This window comes from Bombus bifarius, unplaced genomic scaffold (assembly GCF_011952205.1).
Source record: "Bombus bifarius isolate JDL3187 unplaced genomic scaffold, Bbif_JDL3187 scf7180000007968, whole genome shotgun sequence".
NCBI classification, from domain to species: domain Eukaryota; kingdom Metazoa; phylum Arthropoda; class Insecta; order Hymenoptera; family Apidae; genus Bombus; species Bombus bifarius.
This window is the reverse complement of record NW_022884354.1, coordinates 1,365,726-1,385,909: the sequence shown is the minus strand read 5'-3', so window position 1 is coordinate 1,385,909 and position 20,184 is coordinate 1,365,726. Positions and strand designations below refer to the sequence as shown.

Here is a 20,184-nt window from a genome sequence, read left to right as displayed (position 1 = left end):
TAAATAACGAGTCGCACGATTTATTTTCAAACGTATTTGCCTTACTCGTATTGCCTTCTATGTAAATTGAATACTTGAGGCAGCCGGCCAGCTAAAGCGAGCGCGTGTTCTAATCGAATAAGAAAAATTCGCCGATCGTCAAGCGAGGAACGCGTTATCGAGCGCGGACCGTGTGTCTATCGAAACCAGCGAGCAACGGAATAATTAAATCACTGACCAACGGCGGAGGCTTTGGCACGAGTGCCGAGCGACGTTGCAATTTTATTTCGACCGCAGAATTTCATTCGTCAAGCACGCCATACAACGAATCACAATTATTCCCCGCCTTATGTATTTCAGCGGGCGCGCGCACGTACGCACCGCGACGCTCGCTCGTCAACGTCGACCACCGACAGAATTCCATTTTTGCAAATTATTCTTCCACTTCGTGCCGCGAGCACGCAGCTCCGTGTGCTCTCTCCTCGTGTCAGTGGCATCGAGCCACGGGAACATAATAAATCATTCCTCTCGTCCTCCCGTGGCCTCCGCGTTCCTTTGTCTCCGGTTAACAACGCGCCTTTCATTTTCGATAACAATTAAATCAAGGCGCGCGCGTACGTTCTGGTTAAATGGCATCGAAAAGGACAACGGAACTCGGTTTGCGAAGCATAGAAATTTTGTAGCTGCTGCGTATCAACATCAACAGCTCGTACTTTTCTGCCACAGAAGATATACGGAGAAACAACAACGCATAGGACATAGCGATTCTTAATTTCACAGCATTAGAATATTTACGTGTATGATCACTTTATGGATTTAGGACACACATTCGTTATGGTATTATGATACTGGCAATATCACATTAAGCTATAGGATTACGTTGATGGAACGAGTCCTATTGCCTTTAAATATTGTATAAAATAACACAAAATAATGCTATCGATATACACAGCTACAGATGTGCAACTGACATGGAACTGCATCAGTCAATGCGTTAAAAGTATCAACTAGACGATGGGCTACGTTTGTCAAAATGTCCTTTCTTCTCTGTTTGGCCATCTGAACGCTGTCACGTTTGTACTCGTAATTCTGAAACATGTGCATGTGCAGGACCCACGAGTCAGCCGCTGTTCTCGCGCAGGGAACAATTTCGCCGAGGAAAGAGTTTGGATATGCAAACAACGGGCAAAGTTATTTGCAGCGCAGCGGTCAGAATAAGTGGCACGCCTTGTACTGTCGAGACGTAGCTACATACATAAATGCATACGCATGTCAGTGGATGGCTGCATATATAAATGCATACATAAATTCGCGGCGACTGCACGCGGCCACGAAGCATCCAACTCCGGAGACCAATTAATATTTCAATTTGAATTTTTGCTCACGACTCACGGACCATTCACCGATCGTTCTTTCCCAGTAAAATTTTCATACTGGAAAGCTGAATGAAGCTACCAGTTTGAGAGCACTTTCACGTGAATATCAAACTTTGTAGTATCTGGTGGAACGTTTGATTATTTAAAATTAAAATAGTAGCGGGTGAACGGAAAAGCTTTATAGCGTGGGTGGCGATGTAAGGAAAACAAGGGCAATAAGAAATTGGCAAAGTCGGCGACTAATATTATTGGTAAAATTTGTCAACGTTACAAGTTATTATCGGTAACGATAAATACACACACTTATATAAACAGTAGTATGACAAGTTTAGCAGCGAAAGGAATCAAATTTTGTAATCTTACAGAATACAGGGTAGTCTACCTAAATCAATAACTTGTAACTCACTTTGCTGTATTGTTAGATGGTTTTACGTTGGAAGTTATAGGTACGCGTGGAAACGGATAATAGAACAAATATTCGCAAGAATTGGCCAAGAGAAGAACAGTTCTGATGGCGAGCGTAAAAGAGTCGACGTATTTTAATCGGTTGAAAAAGAAAGCAAAGGGATCGTCATTGAGATCGATCCTAATCACGCCAATAGAAATAACAGGACTGAGCACATGCGAGCACAAATACAATGTTATTCCTTTGTAAGGGTAGAACTGGTGGAAAGGTGTGTATCGCGAGTTCGCGCATGCCGATTACGCAAGATCTCGCTGCCGTGCAATCTACTTGCGTTTCAAACTCGTCTACGTTTTTTAATCCCCGTGCTTTTCCTCTCGTATCCTTGTCCGTTTTAAATTGGATTTCCTACTTTTTAGAAGAGCGCATAACCGTAACATCAACCTCGTAATATCTGTTTTCCGGTTTCGCTCGACGAGAAACTTTTCGGTTGTCCGCTCGAACAGAGACTCTTCCGAGTCGCTGGCATGCATAAATAAATCGAAAACACCGGTGTCGATTACGCCGCTCTAAAACGGCCGAAAATTTCTCAAAGAACAAGCACCGGCTATCGATCAATCGGCCAGGATTAATTGCCGTGCGAGCGAATAGAGTGGCGAGGCAAGGCAATTAAGGCAATCGTTTTCGTCGACGGCACGATGGAAAGTAGTAGAGAGCCGATATCGAAAGTATCGTTAAGTTTTTTCGTCAATTACATCGAACAGCTCCGTCGGGCCACTTTAAAAACTTTCTCCCCCCCACTCCCTGTATAACCGTTGCTTCGACGTTTCAAGTAGCCGCCATTCGCCATTGTATCGATCAAGTATCGTGGTAAATTTCGCGAAAATAATTTTCTTCTCGCGTCCGATCCACGGTTCTTCGTTTCACTCGTTTACTTGAGCTTGTTATAACGGCATTGGCTGGCGACGTAAGCGAGAAAGAGCTGGTCAGTTTCAAGAACCGGCAACCGCAAGCACTTGAAAAGCTTAAAGTCGTCTCGATGTCTGTTTGCTTCGCGTACTTTCCGACGGTTATCCGATCGAACGACGACCGGCCGGCCTCCGATCGAGAATATCGACAACGGCGTTATGGTAATTGCGTTAAAAGAAACTTGCCACTTAACCCCGCCGCTTTCAGCCTCCTCGTGGAAATTGATCCTTTCGCTCTTGAATGTTCTCGATTATGGCAAATTAACTCTATAACGATACACTTTAGGCAAGTGATTCGACAAGGCATTCCCAATCGAAAGAGAGTTTGTCCATCGTTATGATTGTTTCGCGGCGATATTTCGCTGCTCAAGAACGCGCCGTTTGTGAACGTTTGTGTCGAGCATCGCGAGAATGGCGAATGACACGGCGCAGCTGGCGCCGAAAAATCCGTTTCGATAGATTTATCGTCGGGGTTTTCGGTCCAGAGCCCCAATAAAATTGATTACGGCGAGCTTAAACACCGTTAAACCGTAACCGTGCATAATAAAGGGCCAGCGTACAAACTGTTGCGCACCGTGTGCGCGGTTATGCTGAAATTTGCTTATAAATTTGCATCGCATTAACGAAGTGTAAGCGGAATTATATCTATATCACGTGTGCACGTTGCGCTGCGAAATTGCGACTCATCGAGCATGAAAATTATTCTGACACAAGGCCGTTCGCAAATTGCCGAAAAAACGACGCGAGGCCAAACGGTTTTTTCGATGCACCGGTGTTTCGCGGATTAGATATTCCGGTGTCGCGTGCGATCAAACTTTCATCGAGCCCGTTTGTCTTACGCGATAATACCCAGTGAATTTGGCCGTTGCAGCTCGCATCTGCGACATTTAGTAATTTAAATATAAGACCCGATATCAGCGATCGTTACCGTGTTACAATTCGCTCTGTTATTATAACGGGCCATAGTCACAATTGACGAGAGCTCCACACAAAAGGGAGAGAGAATCTTATTACCATGTCGGGTGTTATTGCTTTTATGGGACCCGTGCAATATCGTGACCTTATGCGACCAGCCAACGGTGCTCCCCAAGCTGGCGCTGTTGCATCATTTTACTAGTTTCCTGCTATTTTTAGCCGTTTAAGTGGAAATCAAGCATTACACAAGATGATCTTTTCTTTCTTCGAAGCATTAGACGAAGAGAAGCTGAAATTTAACGAGATATCATGGATTATTTCATCGTAGAATTTATTTCGAACGATTAGTGACAACAGATAAAAAAAGAAAAAAAAAGAAAAAAAAAAGAAAAGAGATCGCAGGAGAAGCGGGGAAACCCATCCACGATAGCATAACTCAACGATTTCTGCGTTACACGACCTCCGCTCGCGCAACACTACACACGAAAGGGGTATTGACCTTGATACGACAGGTTCTAGAAGATTCGACCTATTCTCGAGCCTGTCAAGCCTAACTATAGCGTGTAAGAACGGAGGAAAGGTCGATGCAAAATTCATAAGAAGGTAACCTCGCTATGACAGCCTGGGCCTCGGCAGTCAGGGTACATAGGGGCACGGATTCGAAATCAAGACCACTTCTCTCTTTCCTGTATGTTTTACTTATAACCCCATATGTCTTGCAAAGAACTATATTACAACTCTGTACCATATTTCATATTTTCCACGATCAATGTCAAACACGATAAAGATATTATCGTATGCGACATTTACAGAGCGGTCCAAATTTACAGACAGATGGGAATAGATAACCAATAGAACAACGTAATTTCGTTATTTCTTAGTTTCGTCCTATTTTGGACAATGGAATCTCCTTCGCTTCGTCTGTACCACGAATTTAGGACCCCGATATATGTACATACGTTTCGTCGAAACTCATCTGGCAACTGGTCAAGATTGCCACGAAAAACATCTTCATCGAAACAAACAACGAACGGAACGGCTTGGAAAATATTCGCAACGACCAAAAGAAATTACAGTGGTCGTGATAGCGCGCGCATATGGCTCGAGTATCGCCGTCGACCGACGGCGCTGTACTTGACACGCACACCTTAAAATCTAACCCCCGGCCCTCGGAGTAATCGTTACTGCATTAGAGCGCTCATTGTCGCTATGGTTGGCGGCGATTACGGCGGCGGCGACAGCAGTGTGACGGCGTTGAAAAATGAGAGCATTCGCGCGAGTGCTTTCGAGTGTGCGAACGCTCGCACCAAGCACCTGCGTGGGTCGAGTGTTCGTCTCAAGCACCTATACCGTCTCTCCAGCGCGGCGATCCTTCAGTTCCGAAAACGTGACTCGCGTGTACGTATCCTGGGGATGTAGTCGGTTGACGACTCTGTGACGAGAATAGTAGACCGACTACGCCGCCAAGAGAATTCGTGAGCTTTTCCAAGTTAAAACTATCCGTTGAAACTCCGGCACGGTGAATGGTTACTAATTTACAATGAATTAACAAAAATAGATTCAGATGCGATAAAACGCGCAAAAAGCGGAGACTGAAAATTGTTTAGGAAATAACCAAAACTAAATATACCGAGGGTTTAATGTAAAATCGATCGTTTAACGTCGCCCGAAAGATCTACGGTGTTACGACACGAACTTCGCGCCGGAAACGTCGTGTCAGACGTCTCGTTAAGAAAACACACGTGGAATGAACCAAAGAGGCGAGCGTGAATTTTTTATTCGCGCCTTGACAGGACAACCGCGCGCGCCTTCCCGAACCTGGCCTTCAACGAAACCAAAGTTTCCAACGTAAAAAATACATGCCAGTGGAGTAGAAATTTCCAAGCGACAGACGTGTTCAGCTTTCTACGACGCGCGAGTAGCAAAGTTCCTCGGGCATGCAACGTTCGACGAGCGAGGCACTTTCGCGCGATTACGAGCACCATTGTCGAGCGGCGCGACGAGCGTGCGAGAAACCGGAGGTGGAATCGGTATCGGGGAGCATTAAGAAGAAGGTGCGGAAGACGCGAAGAGCGAGGCAAGGCGAGGCGAGGCGAGGCGCGGAACGAGCAAGCAAGCAAGCAACACGGCAAATAGACTCGTCTGACAAGGCTGCATCGAGGCCGCGGAATTATTAATTTTAATTACACAACTCGAGGTTGCGTTCAGCGCGTCGAGGAGGCCCCGGCTTACGTAATAAACTTACAGCAACAGCATCGGTACCACCGTCGCCGCCGCCACCACCACCACCACCACCACCACCACCACCACCACCACCACCACCATCGCCACCACCACCACCACTACTACTATCACCACTGCCGTTACCGCCGCAACCGCCATCGACACAGACGCTCTACTTCCATCAACACCGTCTTTCCCGCACTCTAGCATCGCCATCATCCATCCGCAGCAGCATTACGTGGGTATTGATTAAACGCAACGCATCCCACCCTTCGACCGGCTCTCGACCGCGTCTCCCCGTGAGGGAGAGACGGTGCTTTTGGCACGGGAGTTGGCCGACAATTAATATTATTTATCGACGTCTTAATCGGCTGGCCGCATCTAACCGCCATCTCTAACCCCTCGGGTTTCAAGGCGGTAAGGGTTGGAAACCGACCTTGCTGCACCCAAGGAACCTAACCTGACGGCAAAACCTATGCCGAGGGCTCGTTCCTTTCCCACCCTCTCCTCGAGATCGGTCAGCTTTTAGGGAATAAATAAGTGGGGAATAGTCGTACGCGTATGGAAGAAAATGACAAATCCAGCCTGTTGTCTGCACGTGTATGAAATATTCCAATTGCGGTTTCGGGTGAATCATGGGTCGACCGTAATCTAATAAAGCCGAGATAGAGCATGTAGTTTGGAAGCGATAAACGATCGAGCAATGTCTGTCCGATCGATCGTACTTATCATGTACTAATATCATGAATTTTTCTACTAAAACATTACTCACGTTTCTACAGAGATGATATTAGCCAGCTTCCAGGGCAATAAGGTTTTCCGCTCCACCATAGACTTACCTAAACACAAAGAAGGAGAAATTGTTATTTATTTTCTGTTACGGAAAATTGTCAAGTTAAGCTTTTACAATTTCCCATGTTTTATTTATGATTTTCGTTCGGTCGAGAGGGCGAATTATCGTAAAAATCAATTTATTCTTACCCTGTTAAAACAGCCGGTTCTTCTCGTTCTATTTTTCGCTCTACCCCACCCACTCGCTGTTTATCCTTTTCAATGGCCATAAGTTATTTATAAAAGTTAGCGAGACGCGGTATATCGTCGTTGATTGTCCGTTCAATCGAGCGAAAGTTTTCTGCTTTACAAAGAGCAGAGAAAAATCGAAGAAAAGCGGAGACCAGCTACGAAACCGACTGAGACGAAAGTAGTAGGAATGACGCGACATAGTAAAAGAGAAGGGTCGGCGAAAGGAGAAAGAAGAAGAAAAGGGTCATGGAACTTTGACCGAGCTTCTTTGGAAATCATACCCGCGTGTCCCTCTTCGTTCCATTCATAGATTTAATTGGATTTCTATCTTTTCCCTCTATTCCCCTTCGATAGAAATTAGTCATCGACAATTTGTCTACTTATTCTCTCGAATCGTCTTTTACCATTTGAAAACTCCACTTTTCCGTTCGTTTCGTGTCGCCAAAAGCATCTTATTCCAAGACTCGCGAGTTTACACTCCCTCCACTTCCTCCCGTCCTCCGCAGGCAGCGTTTTCTTCAACTCGAGTATCGCGACCGGCGACAAATTGTCTTCGGCGAAAAAGCGTGTGTAGAAGTGGAACGACGAAGAGATAAGAAGCGAGGGAAAACGACGGAAGGGTGACCGCGTACCTTTGTAAAATGCACTTCGTCACATGTGAGCTGGTGGCTCAGGAAACGCGTGACCCAGCCTATCTCCCTCTTCGTCTTCGCCGTTCACTCTTGACCGCTCCTTTACTTTCTTCTGCTCGATATTTTTTCCCTGGGTCATTTATAGAGTGTGCTTCCTGCCCCATGACGTAACCCTTATAGTCTACTATATACTACCGTACGGACACTCTGTCAGCTGGAATTTGTCTGCAGCTGAAGGTACGGGTTGACGTTCGCCTTATTTTTGCCCTGCTTTTTGGAAACTCGCTCCTAACGTTACGCCAAGTCTGATTATTCTTCTTGCAATTACTTTCGCAAGCCATGTTGTATTCAGTCCCCGGCACGCATGCTCGAAAATATCTCGCGCTTCTGCATTTTCCCTATTACGGAGATTTCCCAGCAAATGTAGGAGATTTCTAATTCAAGACAGATTCACGTGATATATAAATTTCTTTAACTTGCTAGAAAAGTAAAAAGCAGAAACGGTGATGCGACAGGAGGATGGATAATCAGTGGATAATTCGAATTAACGAATATCGCAGATTCACCTGGCTGTCCGATCAAAACGACCATTCTAGAAACATTTGGAGGAACAACGCTGATTAAACGACGGGAAGAAAACAAGCGGAAGAATCTTCTTGCGTCTTTTCTTTTCCTTTCGCCTGGGATTTTCGCTCGTTTATGAGACCGAGTCATACACACAGTGTCGCGACGATGCACTAAACCGCATAATACCGAGCGGGCGATAGATTGGCTAAGACCAAGTTGCAAACCGAAGTGAGAGAAAGGAACGCCCTTTTCGAAAGAACGAAAGGAAAACGACGCGACGGCGGCTCGCCTACTCCATCGGCGTCGATTCGTGACGAATCGTGAAAAGAAACCTGAATTCAAGAGTACGTTCGACCGTGACGCCTCGCTTACGTTTCATGGACTCCCATGAGAGATAAATCGTTTCTGTCCGCGTTGGTACCTTATAGAGAAGAACATTTTTTAAAACGACTATAGCACGTAACTAACGAGATTATCTCCAAAACACGCGTTTTTACAATTCCTCCGTTCTCATTGGGAAGCCATCGATCAGTTCAACTTGGATCGAGGCACGTTAAAAAGAAAAAGAAAAAAAAAGAAAAAAAGGAAAAAGAAAAGAAGAACAGAGACGCAGAAAAAGAATTATTCTTTCCGGGTGGACCGACCCATTAATCATATTTTTCATCGATTCGTGGCAAAGCAGCCCATTACCGCGTCCCGTTCCTTCGTATTCCTTAGTGAACGACAAAGACGATGACTGAAAGTTGAAGAACAAACTAAAATCAATTCGAGGTTCGATACCGGGTTTCATGTTTCATCGTCGGTGACGAGGTATCGTGGCTCGTTAAATCGAACGTAAAGGCATTGAGAGCATCGAGAGGGGATAGCGATTGCATTGCATCGCATCCGCGGCGGAGAACGTCGAGAACAACGATTGCAGGTGGTGTAAAGCGGTTGGTGGTCGACGATCGGCCGCTCTCTGTTTCGAGTCCCCCCTCGATAACAAATGGTCGTACCGCCCCTGAAGGACAACGCCGCTGTGCCGGCAGTTTCAGCGTAATTCTGCGCCCGGCCGACAGCCCCGTAAGTCACCGGCTCAAACGAAGCGTCGAGGTATTAATTAGAGTTTCAGTCCGGGAACCGCGATCACTTATCACCGAACCCAACCTAATCTGCCGGCTGTGCCCCGTTCCACACCGTTGCTTGCCACTGCCAGCCTTTTAACCGGCTGCGACTTAAACCTTCTGATCGATGTCTACTCGATCGTCGCCGACCGGACTAATGAGTCAGGATTAAGAGCTTTCTTAGCGGTTCTCGCCACCAATTCCTTTTTCTTTCGTCGCCGTCGTCGTTGCGATAGCTTCACGAAGAATGGACGTCTAACCCTCGTAGAATCGTCGAGTCTCGGTGAAAAGCGGGAGTTCATTGTGATCGACCGGTGACCCCGTTACGATGGCGGATCATTAATAAGGCGAGCGGCACTCGGCGATTGGAAATTTTTCATGAGCCTCCATCGACCGCTTTCGACGACGTCGACGACGACGACGACGACGACGACGACGACGACGACGAAAGACCGAGAAGGAAGTCGGAGAAACGACGAACAAATGCGATACACAGTCGTTCGAAGGTGCCCCGAGGGATCTCTAAACTACTCGATCTCAGATACACGCACCACTAGCTGGGATTAGAATTTCAGACGAATACCGTATCTTCTGTGCAATTCATTCGACGATCGTGTGCATACCACGTTATACAGAGGCTGAAGAAAGTTAGGGTATCGAATAAAAGTGGATAAGGACGGACGATGACGAGGCATAGACGAATTATCCTATACCTATCGATATTTATTCAAATTGAATAAATTATCTGCCGTCTGGCGTTTGTTCCCGGAAGGTAACGCCTCATTCACGGAACGATTATATCATAATCAGCGCGACGTTGCATAACCAGGCAAAATCGAGAATTCATAAAGGGAACATCATTCGAAAGAAGTTTAATGAGTTTGCTGCATACGACTCGTTAAAAATTTGGTGCCAAAGTTGCGGCCGATAGACGCGCATAAAAGCCGCGTGACGTTCAATTAAACGAGCCGAAGGCACAGACAGCATTCAACATGGGTTTATTCGACAAACGAGCCAAAAGGTTGTTGCTCCATAATTAAAAAGCTTCAATCACGTTTTAATGCGCGCCTCGGAAAACTCTACTGTATTAAACGCATTCGTTGATTAAATTTTTAACCTGTAATTAGGCGATTTAACTTCTGTTAAAACCTTTGGCGATCGTTCACCTTCGTTTCTTCCCCCGTTCCTCCGCCTCGACATTCAACAAATTCCCTTTCTTCTCTCTGCGGACCAGACTCCATGAAGCCACGAAGTCGTGTGCCCGTTGAAACGAAGGAAAAAAGGAGTAACGACAGAGGAGAACGGAAGGGAATAAAACAGATCTGCCCCCGATATAGTCGAGGAGAAAATTTCGCTGTCGATGGAAGGAAGATTCATTTGCGAGGTACGTAATTTCGGGACGCGGTCGCCGAAGGAAAGGTCGAATAGAAAACTCGTTTCTCATCTGGAACTCCGATTGGAAATTCTTCGTTTACACTCCTCCACGTGTTTATTTAATTTCGTTCGTTTCGAGAATAAACGATCTTTCGACCGGCCATCGAGCCCGACTTTGAGATTCGATTAACAACCGGGTCGAGAAATAATTCTCGCCGATGATCTTCGCCGTGGAAATAAAATGTAATTACCGTGCAACAGAAACGGGGAAATATGCTGGAGCATGAGCTCGAAACATTTTAAACATTTCTCTCGATGTAGACAAGATCCATTTGTTGTAGCTTAAAATCAATTTCAAGATGTAAATTAATTTCTAAGTAAAAGATTAATTTTTCCAGAGGACATATACATATAATCGAGATGAAACTTTTCTCGTCGTTTCCAACACTGCAGAATCGATACCACTTTATTCGAGTAGTTCCGGTACCTCGACAAAGGTCAACTGAGTTGCAAATTAGAGCTGTAGAGGTTATAGCAGATATGTAAACCAACGTAGAACATTGTTACGTAGAACGGTACAATATTGTGTGGACAAACAGTGATACACTAACCGGACAGTTTCCGGGTCATCGGTGTGCAGATAACGGGCCAAAAGTTGTATCCTAATTGACTAAATGCATCAGATGGATCGAATAAAAAAATTCGCGGAAAGCGGAAGAGTTTTGTTTAACGCTAATTTGTATTATTCTATGTTACAATAAATTGACAATTGACAATAGAGTGACAAAGTTTCTATTTTCTCACTCATATTCCGTTAAAAATTGAAATCTGGTGGTTCGAATTGGCGTACATATTCACTCGTAGTTCACTTGTATATATATAGTAGAATTCCATTTATTTGAACCCATTTGAGGGCAAGTGGTCCATACAATACCGATACTTAACGATGACTTTATATAAAGGTGTGTTTAGATCAAGCGAGCGAATGCTCCTTCTTTCACATCGTATCATCGAAACACAAATCACGTTCCCCTGCGATCGTAGCAAGCAACTCTTTTCATGTAAATGAGTTTACGAACAGATTGCCCGACGACGTGCCATGGTCACGTTTATCATTATATCGCGTTAGATAACTGGATTTAGTCTTCAGTTCATTTAATCGGGCGTTAGCCAAAATTCCGTTCCAATACATGGAGTTCTATTTACTATAACGACATTCCAGCGATGGAAAGAAGGAATGAGCGGCATCCGATAAGCTCGAACTGATTTCGCAACATCATAACGTGTCCCTACGTTAATTATGTCTGTCATCAACAACGGCAAGCTGTCGTCTCGCTTTCCCCGACAGATACTATCAAGTTTATCACGTTCCAGATATCAAGGGGGGGGGGGGGAGGGGCCATGTCCCTTGAACTTTGGATATCGATGACTGCCGGGAAACTTATCCAGGATGAACACCCGGTAGAGCGGCACCGATTCACCGGCCGTACCGAGTCTCTCGTCTTGGAGTTCGGACTGCAGCGTGTTCACCGTTCGCCATGACCACGTTTTCTCGCCCTCTTACGTAGAAATGCTCTGACCACTGTAACCTGCTATTAACTCGACTACGAATTGATTCCCTGGTTTACTGCCATTTACAGAAGCTGGTCAGCCTCGAAAGTTACTCCCCATCGAGCTGGGATTACGTTCGCGTTCCTCGCTCCGCCCCAAGTTTCTTTATGAAAGCGAATCGGTTGTTCGACCTGTGTTTTACAGCTCGAGGAACACAACCAATGCTGCTTTATGATTTGTTTTAACAGATACGTGTTTTGCAATTAATTTTGACCAGAATTTCGTTGACAGGATCGAGAACGAGAAATAATCTTCTCTGACGAATATGATGGAACTTTTATCTCGATATTTGTCGTCAGATATCGTTGATATGTTATTGTCGAGTCTTATCCAGTTAACCAGAATGTCATATCTATCCAAGAAGTGCAAGATCCAAAAGTAAGTTTGATGCTTTAAATATAAATTTCGACATGAAAGATATCCAAAGAGTGCGAATTCAGAGCGGCACATTAGAAGAAAAAGGTGTTGAAACGCGTACTGAAATGGATATTTTTTGGGCACCTGCTTGGTCACACTAGGGTTAAGATGGTGCGGTGGAAGTTTTAGTCGAGCTAGTGTTCGTTCAATTTAAAAGTTTCTGACGGACCGAAAAAATTATCGTTATCATGGTTTCAAGAATGACATGATATATTATTTGATTTACAGAGATTCGCGTTATACAATGTTATTTATTCCCTGTACGTTCGAAACTGGCCAGTATATCCATCACGTTGCACGAGGTTGAATATCAGCGGCGGACATTTCGGCGTGAATAAAGCAAACGACAAAAATTACTGGCTTACTACAAAGAGTGTCCTGATTGGTTGGCGCAGCGACGCGATGGTTGCAAAATCATCCTTGAACTTATGGCCCATGCCTATTGGAAGGTTACGCTTAGGAAGGTTATCGATAAAAATGCACGAAATTTACCACGGAATAAAAGTCGGGAAAAAAGAAACACGCCTGTTCGTATAGTACTTTAAGAAGGAAGCCAAGGTTTCCAGCGAACTAATTCTGGTACGCATCCAGCCCGTGGAACTGACGGTTGAAGGGAGTACGCGTGGGCGTTTTACTCCTGTCTCTCCCCAGAGAGACAGAGTAAATGAGCAAGCAAGAGAACGAGAGAGAACGAGACGAAGGGAGCACGGGATCGAAAACGGGTGGTGGAGCTGGCCGTACACGAAACAGCACTTACACCCCCGTGACTGGCAACCCTCGACCTCCGGTCCGCCTCTAGGTAACGGTCGGACTGTATGACTGGCAGAAGTACGTCTAAACTGCAGCTACCACCGCGCATACCAGTGGCTTTCAAGATGAACTTTACCGACTTTATTAATATTTATACGCGACGCGTTATACTCGCCTATCGATGTTCAACAAGATTTGAAGTATCAAGTGATAATTGTAGGTCGGCTCTTTATAATTAACGAATACTGGCCCTAAAAGACAAAGAAATCCGTTTACAGATTTCTAAAGCTTCAGCTGAAAACTCGAAAATTTAAATTTGGAAGGTTGAACGTTTGAAAATTTTTACAAAACTGTCGAATTAATAAATTAACAATAAATTAACAAATATCTGATATTACCGTATTTAATTTTCGACATTGGAAAAATAAATTATTTAGACAAAATCTCTCGGAGGTTATGTACTCAAGTTCAAAGGAATTTCAGTGCAGACAACACACACACACACACACACACAAATCGTAGAAATAAGTTACATAATAATATATTTAAGTGTATGCGAAGCATTTACGATCGGTCAAAAAGCAAATAGAATTTAAATAATTCAAACGTAAATGACCCACTTCGAATCGCGGCAGCATGCCTCGATGATTTCTGCTTCGGTCAATATTTATACAATTATGCGAATTGCTCGAACGTTACACAGCGCGACACTCGTATTAGTAACTCTATCAATGTACCATATTGAATTTTGCGCACGTACATGCCACGACGTCACAATGGCAAGATATTCCGGAAAATATTTCATTAATTTTCCGAAGCGACGCGGCTTAATTTTATAACTGCCGCTATTAAATTCCAATTAAGGGGCTGACCTTTTTCGAGGGCTGTGCACGCAGCAAACATCCCTTAGCGAGCGATGCAGCGAGTCTCCGTGCCTTCTCGATCGATTCGCGAATAACTGAAAATATGAAATCCACTGGTCGACGCTGTAATCCACGGGGCTAAAACCATCCCTCGGCCTGGCTCGAAGCTCAACATCCTAGGAGACGCGATCCTCGCCGGAACTCCGTCGATATCCGCAGCTCACGGCTGCTTTCGCTCGTGCTTTCTCGCCAAGTGGAATTCTCTCGTGAACCGAGTCAACCCTTCATTTTCACAGCCGTTCTCCCCACGACCGAAGCCGACTGAAACTTGCTCCGTGGCTCCGCTAATGAAAACGAATCGTTCTTCTTCCACGGCTCACCCCCCATTTTTACCCCGAACGTAACCACACTCGGATGAAGCGAGACACGAGGGTCTTTCGGTGCTCAGGTAGACACCGGTACGCACCAACTCGTCGAGGAGCTTCGTCGTGTTTTCGCTTCCCGAGGGCTTACACGCCGAGCAAGACAATTAGGGAATCGCGTAGTCGTCGGACGATTTTACCGCTCGGCAAGGTGTTCAACGCGTCAAACGAGGGTCGTCGTTATCTTCCCGTTTTTTCGCCAGACGATTTTAACGACTCACGGTATCCACCAGATATATATTAGATTTTCTGCTATGTTTCTACGTTGATCTCAACACTTATTGCCATATATATCATATATACCTTGTGCGATCATCCGTACAAAGTTCATGAAAGTATTTGTACACTTGTAGACACCTTTTATGAATAAGTTACCTGTGTTACAAGAAACACTTTGAAACTTTGTTAGCACTGTATATGAAGTCGGACTATCATGATTATATCGGTATATAGAGATTACAGGATATTTGGTACGAGTATATATTTCATATTTCACTGTAGTATTTAAGCAGTCCATATATCTATTATATTGACAAGCCTGAACTAATCTAATATCTAATATAATATCTAACATAATATCTAATCATGACAGTCGTGTCTCGTTATAGCGTTAATGAATCTTCAACATACTTTGTATAACGCGTACGATACAGCCATACAAATTTTCTGTGGTAAGCGTTCGCGTACGATACTTTCGCCTTTAAGCCACTGTATCTGCGTGTATATGTGTCTATACTATCGTGACACATTATCTAGCGATACTATAGCGAGGTTTACAATTTCGAACACATAGTAGGAGCAACAATGAGAACAGCTGTACATTTCGTGGTTAGCGAAATGTCGTTTTTCCAAAGGAATGGATCGAACCGTTTTTCCTTGATGTCTGCCACCTGTCCAGCGGCATCAACGGAACTCGAGAAAGGAGGAGCAGCTGAAGTTGGGGACGAAGAAAAGGTAGGAAAGAGGGTAATTCGTTTTCATTACCCATTCCCTTTGGTAACTTCGATGCTGCCGTAACGCACAAATTTACATCATCCTGCCGTGCCGGTATCCTTCATCTTGTCCCGTCGTTCTGCCACCAGGACTAACATAGGCGCGAGTGGAGAGCGGTGCAAGTAATGGGCAATTTCTTTTCATTAGCGACTGCCAGAGAGTTCGACACCTCACTTTCCATCGCTAACGAGTAGCGATATTAATCGTAGCTGTTTAACCGACGAGAAATCGATATTGCAATTGTTGCATAAATTAAGAGTGCGGCAAAGAAATATCAGAGAGTAAAGACACGGTTTGTGCAAGGGAATGCGTTGCGTGTAATGTATGCACTCGTTGCTCTGTGACGATTTCTTGGAAAAAAATGGCCCAATCGACGACCTCGCACTAGATTTCAAGAGAATGAATGAACGAATGACGCATCGGATATGCGATTTTCGACCTTTTTCCACGCCATGGCAAGCATAAAGTAATTGGTAAAATTCTGCGGAAACCAAAAAATATATTACATTTGGTTCAATGCACGGCATCTACACACCGGATGGCTATCGTTGTTTTGGCCACTGTCAATCTTTTCATTGTCCAAAGAGAAAATTTCAATGTCCCTTTTTAATTGGTAGCTACTGAATGTTTTAAAAGGTTGAATGTACTGTGAATCGTTGCGTCAGATTGTCGTGAAATAAATGCAAGAATCGTAAAGCCTTCGCTACGTGAGCGCATCTTCGTTAAAAATTGTTGTATTAGGTACTTCTCGAAACACTTGACAAACATATCACGCGTCGCAGAGCCGGATCGGAAGACTAAATTTACGCGTGAGACGGTAGCCATCGATGCGTGGCCATGAACAAACAGGGATCTTCATCCTGGCGAAGGAGACAAGCGGGGGCGAGTACAAGGAACCGAATAAAGTTCTATTTTTGCGCATGAAAACGCGCGGCAGGGTCGAGGCGAGGCGAACTCAGGATAAAGGTGGGGTTTCCGCACAAACGCACGAAAACGGTCTGCGGTTCTGGAGGTGTCTACGAGAGGGTCGGCTGCGACAGACGTCATCAACGAAAGGAAAAAAGGAAGAAGAGGGAGGCAGTCGCGTTTGCCGCGGTTCCCTGGTAACCCCGCGCTTTTTCCAGCTGTCAGAGACAGTTCGAAAGTTCAGCGGAACGAAAGAAAGGCGCGTGGCATTGCTTCGTGTGCACCGTCGGCTTGCACGTTCACATTTCAGGTCTCTTCTTCGTTTTCTTGTTTCTCCCCTCAGCTACCCTTCGTTTCACCCTCTTAGCACCGGGTACCGCGTCTAATTAGGCGACCTGGACCCTCTCCGTGTACTCTGGCACAGTCTGAAGAGTTCTTCTGGCACCGTGCTCCACCCTCGGGCGGTCGTCGAAGAAATGCCATCGGTGGAGAAAGGAGAAAAAAGAAAGGAGAGAAAAAAAAGGAGAAAAGAGGTCGGTTGCGCGCAGTGCTGGTCGAAATCAGTCGGATTAAAGTTTGTGATTGCACTAACGAAGCTTACCCACGAGCGTCGCCACCCAGTTCTTCCTTTCGACTGCGAGAATTCCGCAAACCGGCGGATAATCCGGAATTGAAATCGAAAATCGTCTCTTGCTTCCGTGGGGACTGTGAGTAATTGATAGTTCCATCGAAGCGGTTCCCTTCCTTCTTAAATGATCGTGGTTTTTAACGGTTTTTAAACTTTGACACGATAATGATCGAATGATCTTAAAAATATATCCTACAAAGAATTAGTACTTGAAAGATACGAATAGAAGCATCACCACGATGGTACTCTCAACATAGCCATGTTTTTATCAAGTTTCCATTATCGAAGAAGAGTCGACTAAACTCGTAATAAACGATGAAAGATCTGTTTGCCCGTTATGAACCTTGACACCACAAACTCTGAGAAGGAGTTCCACTACGGAGTACCATATACGTTATAGAACAAAATTATCGGCAAGAATAATCATTTGATCACGATGACTGGATGAAACGAACTCGGGCATGAGGGAAGCGATTAACGTTTGGATGGCCAAGGCGGACGAACGTCTTGCCAGCGGTGGCCGTGGTCGAGGACTCGGTCGAATCAATTAAAAGCTTGCAAACCGGCTGAAATTTATGCGGGAAAAATTAACAAGTCAGATGTCCCCTGCGACCTCGTGCTTTCGCTCCCGTGGTTAGGGACCACGTGCAGCCACGTGCAGACTTTCGTCGGATATTAAATTAATGAAAATAATGAAACGTAACGGAGATTCAGGGACATTCTGTGCGTCGTGTCGTCCAGTCAAAGCCTGGTAACCCCTCAAAAAGTCGAGACGAAACACCGCTACGAGAGAAAGGTTACGTTTTATACGATCGTCTCTAATTATGATTCAGCCGTCTAAATCACTGATAAACTCGCGAATTAACTCTGCTTTAATAACCGTTGCTTCGCTCGGACACTCTAAAAAGAGGCGTTTCTCGTGCTTCGATAGGACGACGAATTAATTAGCCCTAAGGAAAATTGAAAATATCGTCGGACATTTTTCTCTTTTTTCCAGGCTAACGTCAACACTCGTTACGTATATCACTTTGACTGCCGCAATGCAAATCACAGCAACGATGGACGAGACACGCAACGATAGATGAAAGGAGAATTACGAATGCGATCGCGAAGACGTGCAATTAGCACCATAGTATTGGCAAGGCAAACTTAATCGTAGCCTGCAAAGTACACGAAGAATGTGAGCTGGTTCGATACCGGTCACAGTAATTAATCAGTGCCATATGGTAAGCTTAAACGTCGGCAGGTCCGTGGACAGAAGCAATTAATAATCCTTCCATTATCAGTTGCGCGTAACGATTACTAAGACCACTCTATAACGGGCCGAGCTTAGAATGTAAACTTCGGCAACGACTTTCGTTATTAATGGCCACGACATCTTGCCCCGCCGTGAACGAACAAACTTATTGCTAACTTCTTTCCTCGGCTACGAGAGCCGATCTAAAATTCACTTATGTCGTAAAATCGTCCGATACGGAAACTTTTTGTTTCCATCCAATTTTCAAACTTTCACGCTTAATTATTTCACGATATTTTACTTTCCAGAGTTCTTGCCCCGAATTATAAATCACCCGGCTACAAAAACCGCGAGGAAAAGGAGGAAATGGCGCAAGTAAAAATCGAAGAACGATGGAGCTGAACATCGCGACGAAACAAACCTCAAACGCGTTCACAGTTTTCAGCTACAAGCCCGTTTCGAGTTGGTCAATTTTCGTGCGTACCGGCTGGTCTATACACACGGCACCGAAAATTACCGCAAGAAAATAAAATTGAAGCGAAGTTGGATACTCTGAACCGAAGAAGAGGATCACAATAGAGAAAAGCTAGAAGAAGACAAAGGAGAAAGAAAATTAAAGCCAGGTCTGCCAGATTTGCTTCGTCTCGCGGGGTAATTAGTGTCGAAAAGTCAGCCTCAACCGTGTGATGCGATGCGAAGAATTAGAAGAAGACGCCGCATAAAATACCGTTGCTTTGCGCTACCAAAGGTAATTAGTGGCACGTGCTTGCGGTCCTGAGACACGCAACTGGAGACAATTAGTAAGGAATCGGCAAACCGGCAGCTGCGACCAATATTTAGTCGCTGCTGCATGGAAAAATGATCTAAAACACGCGCAAGTAATATCAGACGCAATCCGGTCCGTTAATCGATACGCCAAGCTAACTCTTCCGTGGTGGGGAAAGGGACTGTTTCATCTACATTGCAGTTTGTACATATAAATAGGTGTAGAATTTCTATTTCCCCCGAAACACTATCCAAATCGAACGAATTCTTTGCCAAAAAATATTTTCGAACAATGTAGAATCTCGTATTTCGCACGAAAATACGAGCGCCAAACTGCGTATTTTGAAACGCAACCCTCGTCACGACAAAACGCCACGCAAACTTTAGTTTTTCGCGACGAAAACCCAGTTATAAGCGGTGTCCTAACGTCGCTTCGCTTTCATTCCGCGAGTTGTTGGACGGGTAGAACACCTCGGTGTTTCAATGTTCCCGTTCTGTCCACCGTTCCACGCTGCCAACTCATCCCATCGGCGGTTCATCGATTGCGTTCGAATAATCCCATAGAAAGTAGAGCGAAACAACCGCGCGTCAACAAATTATTCACAGTGTAAAGTGGGCTCGTTGCGTTGCATCACGCCACACCTGGCAGACGTACCGACGCAAAGAAATCCAGAAGCGGAAAACGGTCCGCGAAATGGCACGTATCGCGGTTCAGCGCTTTGGCCATTTCGCGTGGTCGGAGCTCGATAAATCTGACGTCGATTGAAATATTGCCTTCTTCGATATCCCTCGCAGCACTGGTTTTAGCTCGCCCCTCTTCGATTCCTGCTCTCTTCCTCCTTCCCCCGTCCCAATTCTGACGTACTTAAATCTCTCCCGTCCTTTCTGTTCCACGACGCCCGTTCATCCTCCCTCTGGTATTCCGCGAACCAACAGGGACGTGCGCGACACGAATCAACCCGAGGAAAATAAATTCCAGAGTGAAAAGTAACGACCGCGATATGAAGCACGGTGAATTTCATTCGTCTC

General features: G+C 45.1%; 1 protein-coding gene and 1 pseudogene across 4 annotated transcripts in view; one reads left to right on the top strand and one right to left on the bottom strand.

Annotated features, from left to right (window-relative positions):
* Positions 1 to 19,132, top strand: part of LOC117210607 — a 43,075-nt pseudogene extending 23,943 nt beyond the window's left edge.
* The window catches only part of LOC117210589, a 258,899-nt gene that overhangs the window by 155,441 nt on the left and 83,274 nt on the right, over positions 1 to 20,184 (bottom strand). The window contains exon 1 of one of the 4 annotated variants that reach the window (XM_033453774.1): positions 6,846 to 6,869. The exons of the other annotated variants lie outside the window; for them this stretch is intronic. The gene's annotated coding sequence lies outside the window, so the exon portion shown is untranslated. Of the gene's footprint in view, positions 1 to 6,845; positions 6,870 to 20,184 lie in introns of those variants that run through there. 4 annotated transcript variants of the gene reach the window in all.